The sequence below is a fragment of the Gossypium arboreum genome, chromosome 3 (assembly GCF_025698485.1).
Source record: "Gossypium arboreum isolate Shixiya-1 chromosome 3, ASM2569848v2, whole genome shotgun sequence".
NCBI lineage: Eukaryota > Viridiplantae > Streptophyta > Magnoliopsida > Malvales > Malvaceae > Gossypium > Gossypium arboreum.
The window spans coordinates 85,550,316-85,567,685 of record NC_069072.1 but is presented as its reverse complement, the minus strand read 5'-3'; positions in this window follow the sequence as shown (position 1 = coordinate 85,567,685).

Genomic DNA, 17,370 nt, shown 5'->3' with positions numbered 1-17,370 from the left:
TGGGTTTATGAAAACTCAGTGTGTAATCCCTTAATAAGCAAATAGTCAAACATACAGTGAGTAAATACAATCTGGGTTTAAGCCCTTTTTAGTAACCGTGGCAATATCAGTTTGGGCTTTAGCCCATCTCAATACAGAAACAGTCATGTGTTTGGGCCTTGGCCCATTGCAGTAGTAGTAAACAGTACAGAAACAGTAAACAGTATGTAAGTCCTACCCATCCAGCCACTACAGTCCATCTTCGTCCAGCCCTACACACCATGTGGGGATAAAATCAACTCATCCATCCCTACACACCAAAAATATAGCACCGGTTATGGCACTAAATAGTATTTGCAGTAGAGCTGCTAGTATAATAGGTGTTAAGCCATCAGTGATTTGCAGCAAAGCTGCTAATACAGTACATTTCCCCCAATCATAATAAACCCATCCCCATGCAATGCATCATACAGTCATGTGATGTCATATCATAGAATCATACATGTATGCATTACAGTTTAAATAGCAAGGTTAAATACAGTCATGCTTGTATATATATATAAGTACCTCACATAGGGGCAAAATATTGAATTTACCATGTAGGGGCATTTCAGTCATTTTACCATATAAGGGCAAAACAATCATTTTACCTCATAACGGCAAAACAATCATTTTATCAATTAAGGGTCCAAGTATTCTTACCGACCCAATGGTAGGTCCACAGTCGTCTCGAGCGACTCATGCAACCTTAATAGTCAAATAGAGAAAATGGGCCCAAGGCCCATATTATGGGCTCATGTGGGCCCATACAGGCCACACGCTTGTGTAGCCCACAAAGCCCAAAAAATGGCCTTGGCCGTCTGAACTACACAGCCTAGTCCAATATTCCCCATGCTTTCATGTGGTTTACTCGTGTGGGGCCCACGAGTTTATAGGGTCTACATGACCCATTTCGACGCAATGTGGCCCAATGTGGCCTAAGCCCACGAAATCGTTCGTGTTGGCCTCTACGATCAACTGCCCGCATTTATGCGTTCAGATGACCACATGAGTGAATGCACGCCCGTGTAGCATTAATGGTAATAGTTTCCGGCTTTTGCCGATTTATGACTTAGGTAGTGGTTACACACCTAATTACGAAAATGTGCTACTAGCCAAAGAGTACTCCAATATATTTCAAACAAGAGCTTCAGCTAATAGCCTAAAATTGAATTAAAGCAACCCTAATAGAAACACTCATTTGTTTAATTACCTATCCCTCGCCTTGATCGATCCAAGAACCGTTGCAAGCAATCGTTTCCAATCCTTAGAGACTACCTGCAACCCACACCACTTGTAAATTTTTACCATACACACAATCCATTAAATCAAGTGTATAGTAACTTACCAAAAGCGTAGACTAGGAGTGAGGAATAGTGGTATTCGGCCAACACCCAAAGTACACCTCAGTTTCGAGGCACAAGATTAAACAAACTCGCTCCCTAGCAGAAACATCAAAAAGGAGAGTTATTAAACAAAAGTTATTTCATCCAATACAAAAGAGGGAAGAGAGAAGAAAAGAAATAAAGTGATGGAAATGGAGAAAGAACCATGCACTTAACCCTTAATCGATTGTTCAAAGAACCACTTCAAAAGCTGAAACACAATAGAGGTAGAAAGGGATGTAGTAAACAGTCAAGGTATTAAGATGAAGGGGTGTCAAGAAGGAGGAAGAGAAGAAAAGGGTATTTGGTTACTTCTTGAGTAAAGGAGTGGGGTGCAGAGATTCGGCCAAGGCAAAGCTTATTTAGGAGAGAAGAAAAGGGAAACCATCGGTCAAAGAATAAAGAACCAACAACACGAAAGTAATGAAGGAGAAGGAGAGGAGACAGTCGATCAGTAAAGCACTATTGTGGAGAGCGAAAACAAAATAGGTATATCCCAAAAATGCCAGAATGGTCTCAAAGAAAAGTACCCCCAAAACCCCTAGCAGAAATCGGCTACTAAGCAAGTGAGTGAAAAAACTCCAAAATGCAAAACGGGAAAATGTGTTCACAAAACCGACAAAATGAGAAGCATGACCTCTAGGCCAAATTCTTGAGTGTCTAGAGTCCCCCTTCGGCACCAACTCCTCACAACTTCAAAATCCCTTGATTCTCTCCTAAAACCTCTCCTCATATCTCTTCTCAACTCCCTCCATGAACAATTCAAACTCCACTCCACTCAGCAGTGTTTCATCCAAACTCTGCTACCCACACGGCTTATGCAGCAAAATAAAACACCTTTCCGCATAGGAGGGCTCAAACTCAAGACCCTTAGGCATCCCAACATGCCACTTACCACTAGACTAACAGGTTTTTTATGATAAATTTTACCCACAATAATTTAAAAGACTACTAACTAAAGCCAAGGGTCATTCTTAAAAAAAAACCAAATTTTTTGCAACTGCCCAAGCTTGAACCCAAGACTTCTCAGACACTCCCCAAAGCTTTTAACCACAGAAACAGATATACTATTGTGTCACTTTTTACACAATTAAATATTTATGAGCAGCTTCCTAACTATTCCCCTACTGAAGACCTAATACTTCTAGGCCCAAATTCAGGGCGTTACAGTCAACCTCCGAAATTGGTCTCTCGAGGTCTATATAAACAAAATAAATTATTATTATAACGCCCTAATTTTTGGGTTTTTTGTGTTTCTGTGATTTTTAAAATTTGTGTGTGTTCTGGTTGGTTAAAATATATATTTTAGTAGGTTAGTGGGCCTTTGGAAGGCCCAAACTTAAGTTAAATCTGTAGTAGTCTTCGAAATTTTAATTTTATGAACATTTGATGCAATTGGCGTTTGAGCTTTTAAGATAAAAGGGTAAAAGTTGACACAAAAAGGAGTGTGGTGTAGTGGCAAGGTGGCGCCATTTAGGGGACAAGGAAGTGATGCCATAGAGGAAGCAAGGGGTCCAAGGTTCAAGTCTTGGCTCTTGCAATAAAATCTTACACTCCAAAAACCTGATAACAAATAGAAACAAATTGATAATTTGTTTTTCTCCGAGACTGTCCAAGACCTCCCCATACAAAGCCCAGCGTCAGAATTCAGAATAGCTACCTGAAAAGGAAACACTAAGAGGGGGTAAGCTATACGAGCTCAGTGTGAGTTCGAATCAAGACTAAGAACAGAAATACAGTACCGAATTCAATATCGATCAACTACAAATATAATAAATCTAGAAGCAAGTAGGTGCGCTTTAAAGTTTAACGTGTTGGATTTATGACACAAATGAGTTGATGGCCTAGTGGTGGTGGTGTGAGTTGGCATGTAAGAGGACTTTGGTTCGAATCCCTTGGCACACAAAGGTTGATTATTTTGCTATGTTGGGATGGCAAGAGTTGGTGTTGGTTTTAAACTCTGGTGATGGAGGGATCCCACATCGGGAAGCTAACATAAGAGTAGATGGTGAGCTGGCTTTCATTAGAGCAAACCATGAGGAGAGTAGGTATACCCTTCTTGGCTGATCCCTTTCGCTTTGTGACGTGCTCGTTTGGGTTGGGCGTCAGCTAAGAGTGTTTGGAGCGCGGATTAACTGTAGTCTCCTAACAGGTGTGTATTTCTCATTACTCTAGTAGTAGGACGGCTATTTCGGACCGCGATGGGCTGAAATGGGCCATGTGGTCCCAATGGGTCCTTAGGCCCAAGTGGATAAGTTGTAGAATTACCGAAATACCCCTGTAGGGTAGAATTATTGAAATACCCCTGTAGGGTAGAATTATTGAAATACCCCTGTAGGGTAGAATTACCGAAATACTCCTGTAGGATAGAATTACTGAAATACCCTTGTAGGGTAAAAATACCAAATACCCCTGTAGGGTAGAATTACCGAGAACCCTTGTGGGGTAAAATTACCATTTTGCCCTTACGGTGATAAATGACTATTTTGCCCCTCGTGCGTAAATGACTAACTTGTGTCATGGTTGGGTTAGTTGACGTGGATTTATGTTAGTTATTGTTAATTCGTAAGTCTAATGTGTTAGTGATCAATTGTAGGATTATCGCGTGGGAGATATCGTCATCAATCGTCATCAACCAGGTGTGTAAACGACACCATCCCTTAGACTGAATCGGTAAAAGCTGAAATACTGAAACGTTGGAATTTTGTGAACTCACGAGCGTGCGAGCGCTCGTGAGACAGTTGTTAATGAATATGGTGCATTTGGATGATTAGAGTGCAGAGTGTGCATTTTCGTACACAACGGTATTTTTGGGCTTAATGGGTCGAAAATGGGCCAATGGGCCAACAGGCCCACTTTGGTAAGAAGACGAGTAAGTACTTCTGATTACATGGTAAATGTTAGAATGAGCATGAAACCTTAGTAATAGGTAATAATTACTGAAATACTGTTATGCATGTAAAATTACAATTTTACCCCTAGGGTTATTTTTTATGAAAAGCATGATGTTCTGTTTCTGTATACGTATGCCATGAAATATTACTTCTGCTGCATGGGAAATAGGTTTATATTGATGGAGGAAGTGTTCTGGCAGCCTCGCTGCAATCTGGTGGCCTCGCCACATATATCTGTTCTGGTGACTTCGTCACAATATCTGGCAGCCTCGCTGCAATCTGGTGGCTTCGCCACATATATATATATATCTGTTCTGGTGGCCTAGCCACAATATCTGTATCTAGTGACTTCGTCACAATATCTGGCAGCCTCGCTACAATTTCTAGGGTGTGTAGCGGTTAGGTGGGTCGAGTAGTCTCCCCACATGGTGTAAGGCTGGTACGAGGGTGTTATGGATGGCTCTGGGTTGGGATTTCTACATTCATGATATATTTGTTTTGTATCTGCTATGGGCCTATGGGCTTCATTCTGATTTCTGTACTAGGCCAAGGCCCAGATAAGTCTGACTCTGAGGTTTGATCTGTTTTGGGCTATGGTTGGGTTATGTTACACACTGAGTTTACCGAACTCACCCTTTATTTTCATCTCTGCAGGAAATCCCCAACCATAGTGGCTTGGAGCCGTGAGGGATTCGGAGTGGCCACATCATCTGCAAAGTTGGTTTTTCTAAGTTAGTTTATTTTTATTATTTTATATTCTGGTTTAATTTTGGGTTTTAAGTTGTAATAAGGCCGCTATTTAAATTTCTTTTTCCGCTATGGTTTTATTTTCTAATTATATTTATACTATGTCGAAACTACTAGTGTTAGGCTGCGCGGGTTTTCAAAATTAATGAACGTTTTCCAAGACTCAACAAGCACAACAAATGGATAGCCTAAAGATTGATAAATCGACTTTTCATTCAACCGTTGTTTTTACAAAGACCACCCCAATCACTTAAACCAACGAATGCATACTAAGTTGTAAGTCCATGTAACATGTTAGATCTGGCAAGAACGTCTGGGACGGGTTTGGGGTGTTACAATTATTCTATCTCATTACTCAAATTCAACCCAAAATTTTACTCTTGGGCAAGATGACTAGTTTACCCTTAACCTTTCACATTCTTACAATTTGGTCCTAATGCTCGTAAATTGAAATGCATGTATTTTCTTGGTTACCCAAGCCTAGTCGAAACTATTCTAAGCTCATATTAGCCCACATTTTACTCTATTTCACATTTCTATCACACATTTTGTACCTTGTACAAATAAGTCCCTTTTTAGTGTTTTCATGAAAAATCATCTAGTAAAAGATGTTTATTGAATATCTAAATTCCATAATCCTCCCTAAATCATCAAAGAACAATCATGTCATGTATGGTTCAAATTTCTAACATGAACCCTAGCTTGAAATATGGGTAGAAATGGATAGAGCATGTTACGAGGATCTCGAAAATGTATAGAACGTTAAAAACAGGGCTTGGAGTCACTTACTTTCAAGCTTGAAAATGCCAAAACCCTAGCTTATGAAACCCTTGCAAGTTTCAACAGCCACAAGCAAGAAGAATACATTTCCGTACTTCCAGGGTGTACTGACAAACAACCACTATATGCCTCAATTAAAATTTTTTGAATCAACTCGGTATCCTTAGGAACACAAATCCTACCCCAGAACCTCAAGCAACCATCGAAATCAATTCGAAAATCTGACTCAACATCCGATTCACACTGAGTTCTCTTGGCTAACAATTCATTGTCACTGATCTGAATTTCACAAATTTCTTGGAGAAACGTTAGTCTAGCTTTTAACTTAGCTAGAATCAAACCATCCCCTGACAAAGCCAATTGGGTGTTCATTGCTCTCAGTGCGAATAATGATTTTCTATTCAATGCATCTGTGACCACATTCGCCTTACCAGGATGGTAGTCGATAATCAATTCATAATCTTTTAAGAGTTCCAACCACCTCCATTGTCTCAGATTTAGATCTCTAAGTCATCAAGTACTTAAGACTTTTATGATCGGTGCATACATGGCATATCTCCGCGAACAAATAATGTCGCCAAATCTTCAAGGGAAACACTATGGTGGCCAACTCTAGGTCATGTGATAATTCTTCCAGTGAGGTTTCAATTGTCTCGAGCCATAAGCTATAACCTTGCCTTCCTGCATAAGTACGTATCCCAAGCCACTTAGAGAAACATCGCTATAAATCACGAACTCTTTTTTGGATTCAGGTTGTACTAATACTAGAGCCCCAATCAATAACTTCTTCAACTTCTCAAAACTTTGCTGGCACTTATCCGACCATTCAAACTTAACTTCTTTTTGCGATAAGCTCATCATGGGAGTAGCAATCATGGAGAATGTAACACCCTTCACCCATATCCGACGCTGGGACAGGGTTCGGGTGCAACCGGACTTAACTCAAGCACTTTCATACTAAACCGGCATGAAATTTTGTTCAAATTTAAAACTTTTCATTTCACATGCATATTGTCCCTTAAACGGGCTCACGAGGCCCAAAACATGTAGTAGAGATGGTTCGAGACTAAACCGAGAACTTAAGGAAAACTTGGAAAATCTCATGCTTTAAGGCTCCACACGCCCATATGGATATAGAGCACACGCCCGTGTGCTAAGGACACGCCCGTGTCCCGTACCCGTGTCTAAAAACCTGGACATTCTGCCAATTTGGTCATGAAAAATTGAAGCCACACGGCCAAGGCATACGCCCGTGTCCTATGGTTGTGTCCTTCAAACAGTTGAGACACACAGTCGTGTCTCTGCCCGTGTATTAACTACCATGCATTCTGACTTGAATTTCCAAGGTGCAAGGGACACACGGTTGGGTCACATGCCCATGTGGGCAGACTATGTCACACACGGCCTAGACACATGCCCGTGCGTCTACCCATGTGAACAAATACAAGGTTATTTTCCAAGCCATTTTGTCACCCTCACAACATATGCACACATTCTTATATAATAGAATTATATAACAGAATAAAACAAGGCATACATGGGCACTTAAACATCCATAAACATGTTATGATCATGTCAATTTCTCATGCAATAGATATCAAAGATTTTATTCACACCTTTACCACATTCATGCCATAATCATTATAAACTCATCACATAAGACCATAGCACATGCATGCATATACAAATAGGTTTAAACCTCAATTGTTAATGTAAGCCAATACATTTGGCTAAAACATAATATCACATACTCAAATATTTAAGCCCTATACATGCCATAGACTCTAAGCATAAGGAATCACTTACACCAATAGCGATAGATTGATAGTGTGATAATATCTCCGACGAACTCCAACCCGAGCTAACCTGACAATATTAGAGAACATAGGAAAGAAAGGGGGTAAGCTTTATGCTTAGTAAGTTCATATGAAGAAAAGAAGCAACTTATTAACATGCTTTTATCAATGTTCCCAACCCATTCTCAAGTTCATGATAAGCTGTCTTCTTGTACAATAGTCAATAAAATATTTATATCTGGAGCTACGAAACTCCAAATTAAGTTTTGTTAATTTTCCTTGAAACTAAACTCATGTACCTTTCTACCATAAAATTTCTAGAATTTTTGGTTTAGCCAAATAGTACAGTTTATTCCTCAAATTTGCCCTTGATTCACTATCTGATAGTTTCGACCCTTTTACACTAAAGTTTAATTATCTCATAGCATAGGACTCGAATAATGTTTCTGTCTATTTCTCTTAAAAATAGACTCATTAAGGATTCTAAAAATATAAATTAATATTCATAAATATTTTTTTACAATTTATAATTATTTTCTCAAATTAGAATAGAAGATTTTGAAGTCATTCCGACTCTATCTCACACAACTTCAATTATCTCATTTTAGGAAATTCTTTTGCTTACAGGTTTGTTTTATAAGAAACTAGACTCAATACCTTTAATTCCATATTTTATTCAGCCTCTAACTAATTTTCCACAATTTTTAGTGTATTTTCAAAGTTACACCACTGTAGTAGCCCAAAATTGCCAAGGCTAATTTACTCATTCACAATTATTGTTCACCAAATTAATACAACATCATTTCATCCATCACGGTAAGAAGACATAGCTATGCATCATAAGCATGGACCCATAATCTCAATGTCATCAAGTATCAAAGACTTAGCCCAAAACATGTCATTTTCATAGTACTCACTAAATACTATATACATCATAGATTTTCACATATCAAGGCATTACTCATAAGCTCAGTGTACATACTTGTACAACTTGTAACATAACTCAAGTACATACTCCCCAATGACTTACCTTATTGGAACCATTATATATCATGGTATTACTCGTGAGTTTAGTGTACATACCTATACCAACTCATAATAAAGTAAATAATCATACCTTCTTTAACATGCCCTCTTTAAGGCTTTCATCACATCATCCATTTCATTTCCCGTTGAACACTCAGGATGCTAAAGGATGTTCGGAATTATCATACACCAAATAGAAATACCAAAGCCATGTCCCATACATGGTCTTACATGGATCTACATATCGTCGCCATATCTCGAATATGGCCTTATACAAGGTCTCATGTCAGTGCTGATGCCATGTCCCAGACATGGTCTTATAATAGCACACATTTAATTTGGTGTCATGATACCCGAAATCCTAAGCATTCCTCAAAGTCACTCGGGACTTTCGAGATACAAAGCTATCATCACATTTTCATTGAATCATCACAAGTAAATTCCAATAAAGGCATACATCCACATTTTGTATAATATCAAGTATTAAGCATACGATAATGAAGTTGATAAATTACTTTCATACAAACTTACTTGTTTCAAAGAAACATCATATTCCATCAAACTTCCAATATATTAAATCATACACTTAATGCCATAACAATAGAAAATTGTAACTCAAGCATGATATTGCATTATTATTACCATACGAACTTACCTCGACACCAAATTGGTAAAAGAGGTATAAACATCAATTTCTCGTTTTTCCTCGTTCTAAGCCCGAATCTCATTTTTCATCATCTATAACATCACATTTAACTTATTAAAACAATATACTAATCAAATTAGTCCAATGACACATTTTGGAAAAAATTTTAATTTTGCCCCTATACTTTGCCAAAATTACCAAATTGCCCCTAGGCTCATAAAATGATTTTTACTCAATTTCTTTACTCCTTAAGCCTAGATGAACCTTTTTCATAACTATAGCAACTCATAATTTCAACTATTTCACACATTTACAACTTGTTTTACAACTTTGCAAAATACCCTATTTTAAGTGTTTTCATGCAAACTTCTTTCACAAAAGTTTTTTATAACACTACCAAGACTCATATTCTTCCATAAAAACTTAGCAAACAACACATATGCTACCATGGAAAAACCCTAGACTCTTAATCATTTTGTAAAATAGTTGTAACAACCTGACTTTCGGGTTTTTCACGATTCTTGATATTTTAAGTAAGTTTCTAAAATTTGGTATGTGATTATGGAATTCATAATTTGAGTTTGTAAATGGGCTTATGGAAGGCCCATGTGTTGGCCAAAACCCAGTAGAATTTTCAAAATTTGGACTTAAGAGTTAGGGGTTCTGGCTAGGTGACCTTATGTAAAGTTGTGGGAGAAAATGTATCACAAAAAGAGCTGTAGTAAAGTGGCAAGGGTGACGCCACTAAGCTCCTAAAAAGGTGGCGTGTGGATAGGGGAAGACATGGGATCGATTCCCTGTGTCGGCAAATAAGGTTATTTATTTTTATGAGCAGGAAGGGTAAGTGATGGAACCCAGGTGGATTCTGTTGGAGGAGTTTGAATTAGTCAAGTGCATAGATTAAGGAGTGATAAGGTAAGAGATTTTAGAGATGATGGAGAGATAAGGGGGAGCGTATCTAGAAGAGATTTTAGGAGATTTGAAATGGGGGAAGTGATGGCCGGCCAAGGGGGAAGGTTAGTGTAAATTCGGCTATTGGGTTTTAGGGTGGCATTTTCCTCTTTTGTTTTCCTTCTTTCTTCCCACTTGTGCCGATGTTTCTTAAGCAATTCCTCTCTTTTCTCTTCCATTATTTCATCCATAAACTCTTTACCCCCATTCTTCCTCTCTTTCATTTATAGTAAAAGCTGAACTCATCTTTCTTTTCATTATTAACTGATTAGCAACAAGCCAAATCCCAAAGGAGGCAAAGGAAATCGATTTCTTTATAAAGGTATACACTTGTTCTTTTTCTTTTTAGTCGATTCTTGTTATTTTAAAAATCCTTTCAACTCTTTTGTCAACACCCTTTTTGGTCTATAACCACTTCTTCTTCAGTGATCCAAAAGCCAGAAGCACAACATCCTTGGGTGACTTGGTGGCCGACTCTTAGGATCCTTGTGGTGCGATTTTTGCCAGTGTTTTGAAGCTGGGACTACGTTGAATCGGAGTTGACACGGGATTGGAACCGTTTGGGTAGGTGAACCTTGGTAAGTGCTCGTAGCTTTAATCAATTCGGTATTATGGAGGTTAAGAAAAGCCGAAACCCCTCTAGTTTAGGGAGGTTGCCGAATATGGGTATAGGCTTTATGGGGTTCTTCTTTTAATATTTTTATGGTTTCTATAGTGGAGGAGCAGTAGGGCATAGTGTCAATTTGGATTAGCTTGGATCACCAGAGTGGCTAGATCTCGTCATAAATCTCGGCAAAGGTAAGGTGCCTAAGGCCATTATGGATGGTGGTCGAATGTGTAAGTGTTAATATTAGATGGTTGTTGATTTGGTTCAATTATTGTGAGCTAATTTATTAACTGTTGATTTTAGGAGAAATCATGTAGGAGATCTCGTCGAATAATATCGCAAAACAGGTGTGTAACGAACCTTTTTTCATAGCTTAAAGCGATAAATGCCGAAAAGCCGAAATGCCAAAATTCTGGCATTTCGAGGACTTGTGAGCAAGCGAACACTCATTAGTTAGCTCGATTCGTTGGGATAATGATTGGGAACATTGGAAATGGTAAGAGCGTGATTTTTGGCTTTCACGATAAGTTAGGCCTCGAGGGGCTGAAGTAGGGCCTAATGGGCTTTCGGGCCCATTTGGGTAAAATTGGTGGAAAATGAAAACCTGTTAAATTTCACATCGAGACTGATAAAACCGTTATGGAATATAGGCTAAATGGGCCTAGATGACAAAAATCAACTATGTAGGGCCCATTAAGGGTTTTAGGCCCAATAACTCAATTTCGCTAAAAATGGGCCAGAATCACTGTTTGCACACATGAATTGTTAGTAACCGTTAGTGAACATGGGAACCCTAACTTTTGGTAAAATTACAAGATTACCCTTATAATATGAAAATGATCGTTTTGCCCCTAGGTAAAAATAACCATTATACCCCTAGGGTTTATATATGAATTTAATACATGGGATTTTGATAAACATGGTATGTATGATATGCACATGACATGTATGATATGCACATGATATGTATGATATGCACATGATGTATTCATAAATACATTGGGTTGGGTTTTTTATATGGATGGAGGAAGTGCAAAAGGGCTTATGCCCCAGTGATTAAAAGAGCTTATGCCCCAGTTATTAAAAGGGCTTATGCCCCAGTTATTAAAAGGGCTTATGCCCCAGTTATTAAAAAGGGCTTATGCCCCAGTTATCAAAAGGGCTTATGCCCCAGTTATTAAAAGGGCTTTTGCCCCAGTTATTAAAAGCGACTAGGCCTCCAGTTATATGATAAAGCAGCTATGCTACGAGTGGAGAGTTATGGTTGGGTGGGTTGAGTTATTCCCCACATGGTGTGTTGGTTGGTATGGGTGGAGAGTAGCGGATGGTGGGTCGAGTAGTCTCCCCAAATGGGCTTGCATTCATTTGTTTTTTTTTTCATTGACGATGCTTGTGATATTGAAATGGGCCTATGGGCCATACCGTTTACAGTAAAAAGGCTTCGGCCCAGTGTTATGAAGTATAAAATATGAAAAGGCTACTGCCTAGTATATACATATTGAGATTGGAATTGGGCTAAGGCCCAGCAGGCTAATATTGTTTTGGGCTCTGAAAAGGGCTTGTTGCACACTGAGTTTCCAAACTCACCCCCTTTCCTTAACCTTGTAGGTGAGCCTTGATGTGGGGACTTGGAGCCGGAGGGGATTCAAAGTGGCCACGGTGATCGCCTTTGGGCTTTTAAATAAGCATTGGTTTTCTTTAAATTTCCTTTAAATATTTTTTATTCTTAGGTTGTAATAAGGCCATTTTAAATTTTCTTTTATTTCTTTTCGGGATTATTTTATTTTTAATAACTTTAAAACTGGTTGATAATTATACAAATGGGCTAGAATTAGGACGTGTTTTCAAAACAATACTTGATTTCAAAATATCACAACACCACGATTATTAGATTTATCAAAGACGTCCACTTAAACAAATTTAAACTCGATATAACAAAGTGTGGCAATGGTCATGGGCATGTCTAGGATTGGATCCAATCAAAGAGCTTGGTACTTAAGCAGCCTTCATGGCTCACCTCCTCTGTCTCAGATACCTACCTGGTGCCCAGCTTCCATTCACTTTGTTAACTTAACAAAATATATGGTTTTTAAAACACTAAAACGGAACATGGGTTTTCAACTCCAATGTGGCACGTCAGATTCAGCCATAACGTCTAGGCCGGGTTTGGGGTGTTACAATAGTCCCCTCTTTTGAAAGCTTATGCTTTAAGGGTTCCAAAAATGTAAAAATTATAAAGAAAAGGCATTAAAAACACTAACTTACTTACTAGGTAGATATATTTCTGATTCCAGCTCTCAAAACCCTTTCTTTGCTTCATATTTCAGTGGAGGAGAAGAGAAAAAGTGATAGCCTTTTCTTTTTGATTTGTTAATAATAAAACTAGTCAAAATTGGTGACCAAATTTCACCTAATTTTGACTTTTCAACAATTTTGTCTCCCATGGCCGACCATGCTTTATTTAAAGGCCTATTTTCATTTTAAAGACTCCCAATTTTATTTATCTAGCTATTTAACACATTTAGGCATTAAAACACAACTTTTATTCTTTACACGATTTAGTCCTTTTTCAAAATTGGACTAGAAATAGCTAAAATTAATATACCAAAACTTTTATGCACCTTTATAAACATGCTATACCATATAAAATAACATCAAAATAATTTTTTACGGCCTCAGAATAGTGGTTCCGAAACCATTGTTTCGACTAGGCCCAAAATCGGGCTCTTACAATTCTCCCCCTTAGGGATTTTCGTCCCCGAAAATATTACCAGAAGAAGTTGATTTCAACTTTCATGAATCACTTTCTCCTTTTTCTCATAGTTTATAATTCATCTCAGTCTTATACTTAGGATTCTCTTCCTTTCCATAATTGCGGTATAAACCTCGGAGCTCAATTCAAAATACTATAGGCTGACATTCTTGGAACTATGAACTCAGAGACATATAAGTCAGTCACATCTGTCGAATAATATATCTATACACACTAAAATAATCATGCAAACTTCATCATCAGCCTAACACAAACCAATTGGTATCTCTCCTTCTTCCCGAAGGTGAGAGATATCCTGATACGAAATTCAACCAGTTCTTTCTCATTTTCTTTTCAACGTCATCACTGACAATAATAATCTCGAATACATTAGATATTCGGCTGTTTTGCACTGATTATTTTTCTTTGTTTTTGTGCCATATGTGTAGGTGAAGGTGTGTACCAAATGGGGTGGCAAAATAGCTTAGTAAATAGCCTATTTTTGTCCACACAAGCAGAGATAAGGGTGTGTGTCTCAGCCCTGTGTGACACACGGTCAAGTACACGTGCGTGTGTCCCCTAGTGTCGAAATTAAAATCAAGTCAGTATACTCCACACGGCCTCATACACGGGCATGTGACTTGGCAATGTGGCGTAAGTCAGTATACCATATAGGTTTGGCATGGCCTAGCACACGGCCTAGCATACAGGCATATATGACCATTTTTAGGGCACATGGGCGTGTGTGTTGGCCGTGTGACCCAAGTTAGTAAGCTCACTTGTTTGGACACAGGGTAGGACACAGGCTGGGACACGACCATGTGCTCCCATTTCGAATGTCCACATGGCTTGTGACACGGGCGTGTGTCCCTTATATTGAGAAAAATTTTCCAAGTTCACAAAAGTTTGTCAAGTTATCAGTTTAACCGCGAACCACTCCTAAAGTATGTTTAGAGTTTCGTAGCCTTGTATTAGGGACAAATTGATTGAGTTTGAATGATGAATATATGAAATGATGTTATATATGTGAAAAGTTTGTGTAATTATGTTATAAGTCTGGTAATGCTTTGTAACCCTATTTCGACGTTGAATATGGGTGAAGGGTGTTACACTATCCCTAGCTAACCTTTGTTGCAACCTTCATATGCAATCTACTCATTTGATTCCACAAAGATTTAACACTTGAAATAGTTGAATTGTTTTGCTCAATTCTTTTCAAGAAAATTTATCATGACTCGAAAGAGAACTAGATCTTTACAGACTTTTACTGAAAATCCAATTGTGATTCAAGATAAGGAAGCAAGGTAACTATTTGATTCTATCTTCAAAAATTAGCCCATGATGCTAGGAAAAAGTTTCAATTTGGAGATTAATGACGAGATGATTGTGCCTTTGCCAATTCAGACAACAATTGAGGCTTTAAATTGGAACCAATTTTGTGATGCACGATCACTGCCTGAAGAAGAATTAGGACGAGAATTTTACACCAATTTAATTGTGCCAGACGCTTCTGAAGTTCTTGTTTGTATGAAGAAGGTGCCCTTTGCTTCTAAATCCATTAATGATTTATTTAATATGCCTGATGTTGAAGAAGATGAATACTCTACCATGATGACAAACATCAAGTGGGATTTTCTTCAAGAAGTATTTAATGTTGTTGCAAAGTCGAGATCCCAATGGATAATAAGAAAATACGACAGCCATTATTGTCGAAGGGAGTACTTAAAACCAGTGGTTAAGGTATGGTTCTATTTTGTTCGATACAGCTGCATGCCTATCTGACATAGTTCCACCATCTCGATGGAACGAATGTTGTTGTCATATGCAATTATGATAAAGAAGTCTACCAATTTTGGGAAAATTATTCTCAAAGAATTCCAAGATTGGTGAGGAAAAAGTTAGGAAGTGCTTATTTTCCATCATTGATCACTTCACTTTGCTCGAAAGCACAAGTTAAATCAAAAGCAAACCTAAAGGGTCGTTATGTTTAAGGTTACATAACAAGACATGATCTTGAAAGGTTAGTGGAGAATGTTGAACAGTTAAATCAGATCGTGCTTAACAAACCGAATATGACGAGTCATCATCCAAATCTGAACCAAAAGCTAACTCAATAAATGAAACAAAAGAAGCGAGAATCAAGGTGAACCAAATGCCCTAAACCGAGAGTCGAAGAAAATACTACAAAACTAGTTGAGCCAACTGTTAATCTTGAGTTGACCATTCCAATAACCGCTTCTTCAAACACTATGAATAAATCAAAATTTTCAACTATGATGGATATGTGGAAATTTATGCAAAACCAACAATGAGCTTATTGGAAATATGCAAAATTAGATATGATTCCATAAGGACTACTTTTAAGAATATCTCTAACAGTTTCATTCCTGAGTTTCCAGATCATATATTCGAGTCATGGCAAGAAGAGGACATGAATATAAGTGAGAATGATAAGGCAAAGAAGCAAGACAGAGGGGATGATTCAAAACAATAAAAGGGGGGATTTCTTGTTCTTTTCTTCTTGGTATTACTTTTAAGACATTTATTTACTTTAGGAATTTTTATTTTATGCACAATAAATTTGAATAATTTAAAATTTATGAATAAATTAAGCCAAATGCTCTTCCATTAATTTTTGTTCTCTCGTAAAGAGAATAGTAGTGTGGCAATTTGAAGGTACATGTCTAAGGATTGGATTTTTCAAGACAGACTTGGTACTTAAGCAGTCTTCATGTCTCACCTCTTTTTTTAGCCCTACTTGGTGTATAGTTTTTATTTACTACTTTGTTATTTTGCAATGAGAAAGTTGCTTCTTTTTAAAGGGAGTACAGGCTAATCTTGAGTGATTTTTAAAAATTTCAATCTTCACACATAAGTATGTTGAAATAAAGTGATGCTTAGAAACAATTTTTGTTAGTAAGTTAGCCCATATACCAATATAATTTCTAATTTTATTTAAGTTCTTGTTATATGTTAGCTTAGTTATAGTATGCTTGTATTTTTCACTAGTCTTATATAGTATTTGCCATGAAAATTTACTTTCCTTAGAAATAGACATGGATGAAGGTTTGTGCCTTTAGAATTATCTTAGTAACTTTCTAGACGCGAAATCTTAGGAGGCATAAGAATCTAAATACGATTGAAGCACATTTTATTTGGATCGTTTCAGCCTTTCAAGCCTACCATGTGAATTTAACCCTTGAAACCTTTATTTGAGCCATATAGCCTATTTTATTATTATTTACCTACATAATAAGCCACCAACTATCATCTTTTGATTTTTTACCCTATCTTGCACCTCTCTTAACTATATTTGTCTTGGTGAGTAGAACTCGGGGGAAATATGTGCATGCTTCGAAAAAACAATTTCGAATCGAATGTTGAGATATATTGTTGAGCATAAGTTTCAAATTAAGTTTTGGGTTGTTAAAACCCATTAGTTGGAAGACTGTACCCCAAAAAGATCCAAGACAAAGTTAGATTGATTATTTAGCCTAAAAATCACTTCTCTGTATACCTACCTTAAACCTAGCCCCATTGCAACCTTAGAAAAGACCTAATGATTTTGATAGTTATGCCGACTACATTAGTGGAGAGAAATTACTAAGTGCAACATATGAAAACCAATAATTAAAGCTTAAGATTGTTATGTCTAACTGGATAAGTAAAATTTGCTGAATGGTGAATTTTATGTATGACTTTGGAATGCCTAAAAATTATGACTAATCATAGCATTTTCTTTTACTTAACATCATATTTTGAAATAAT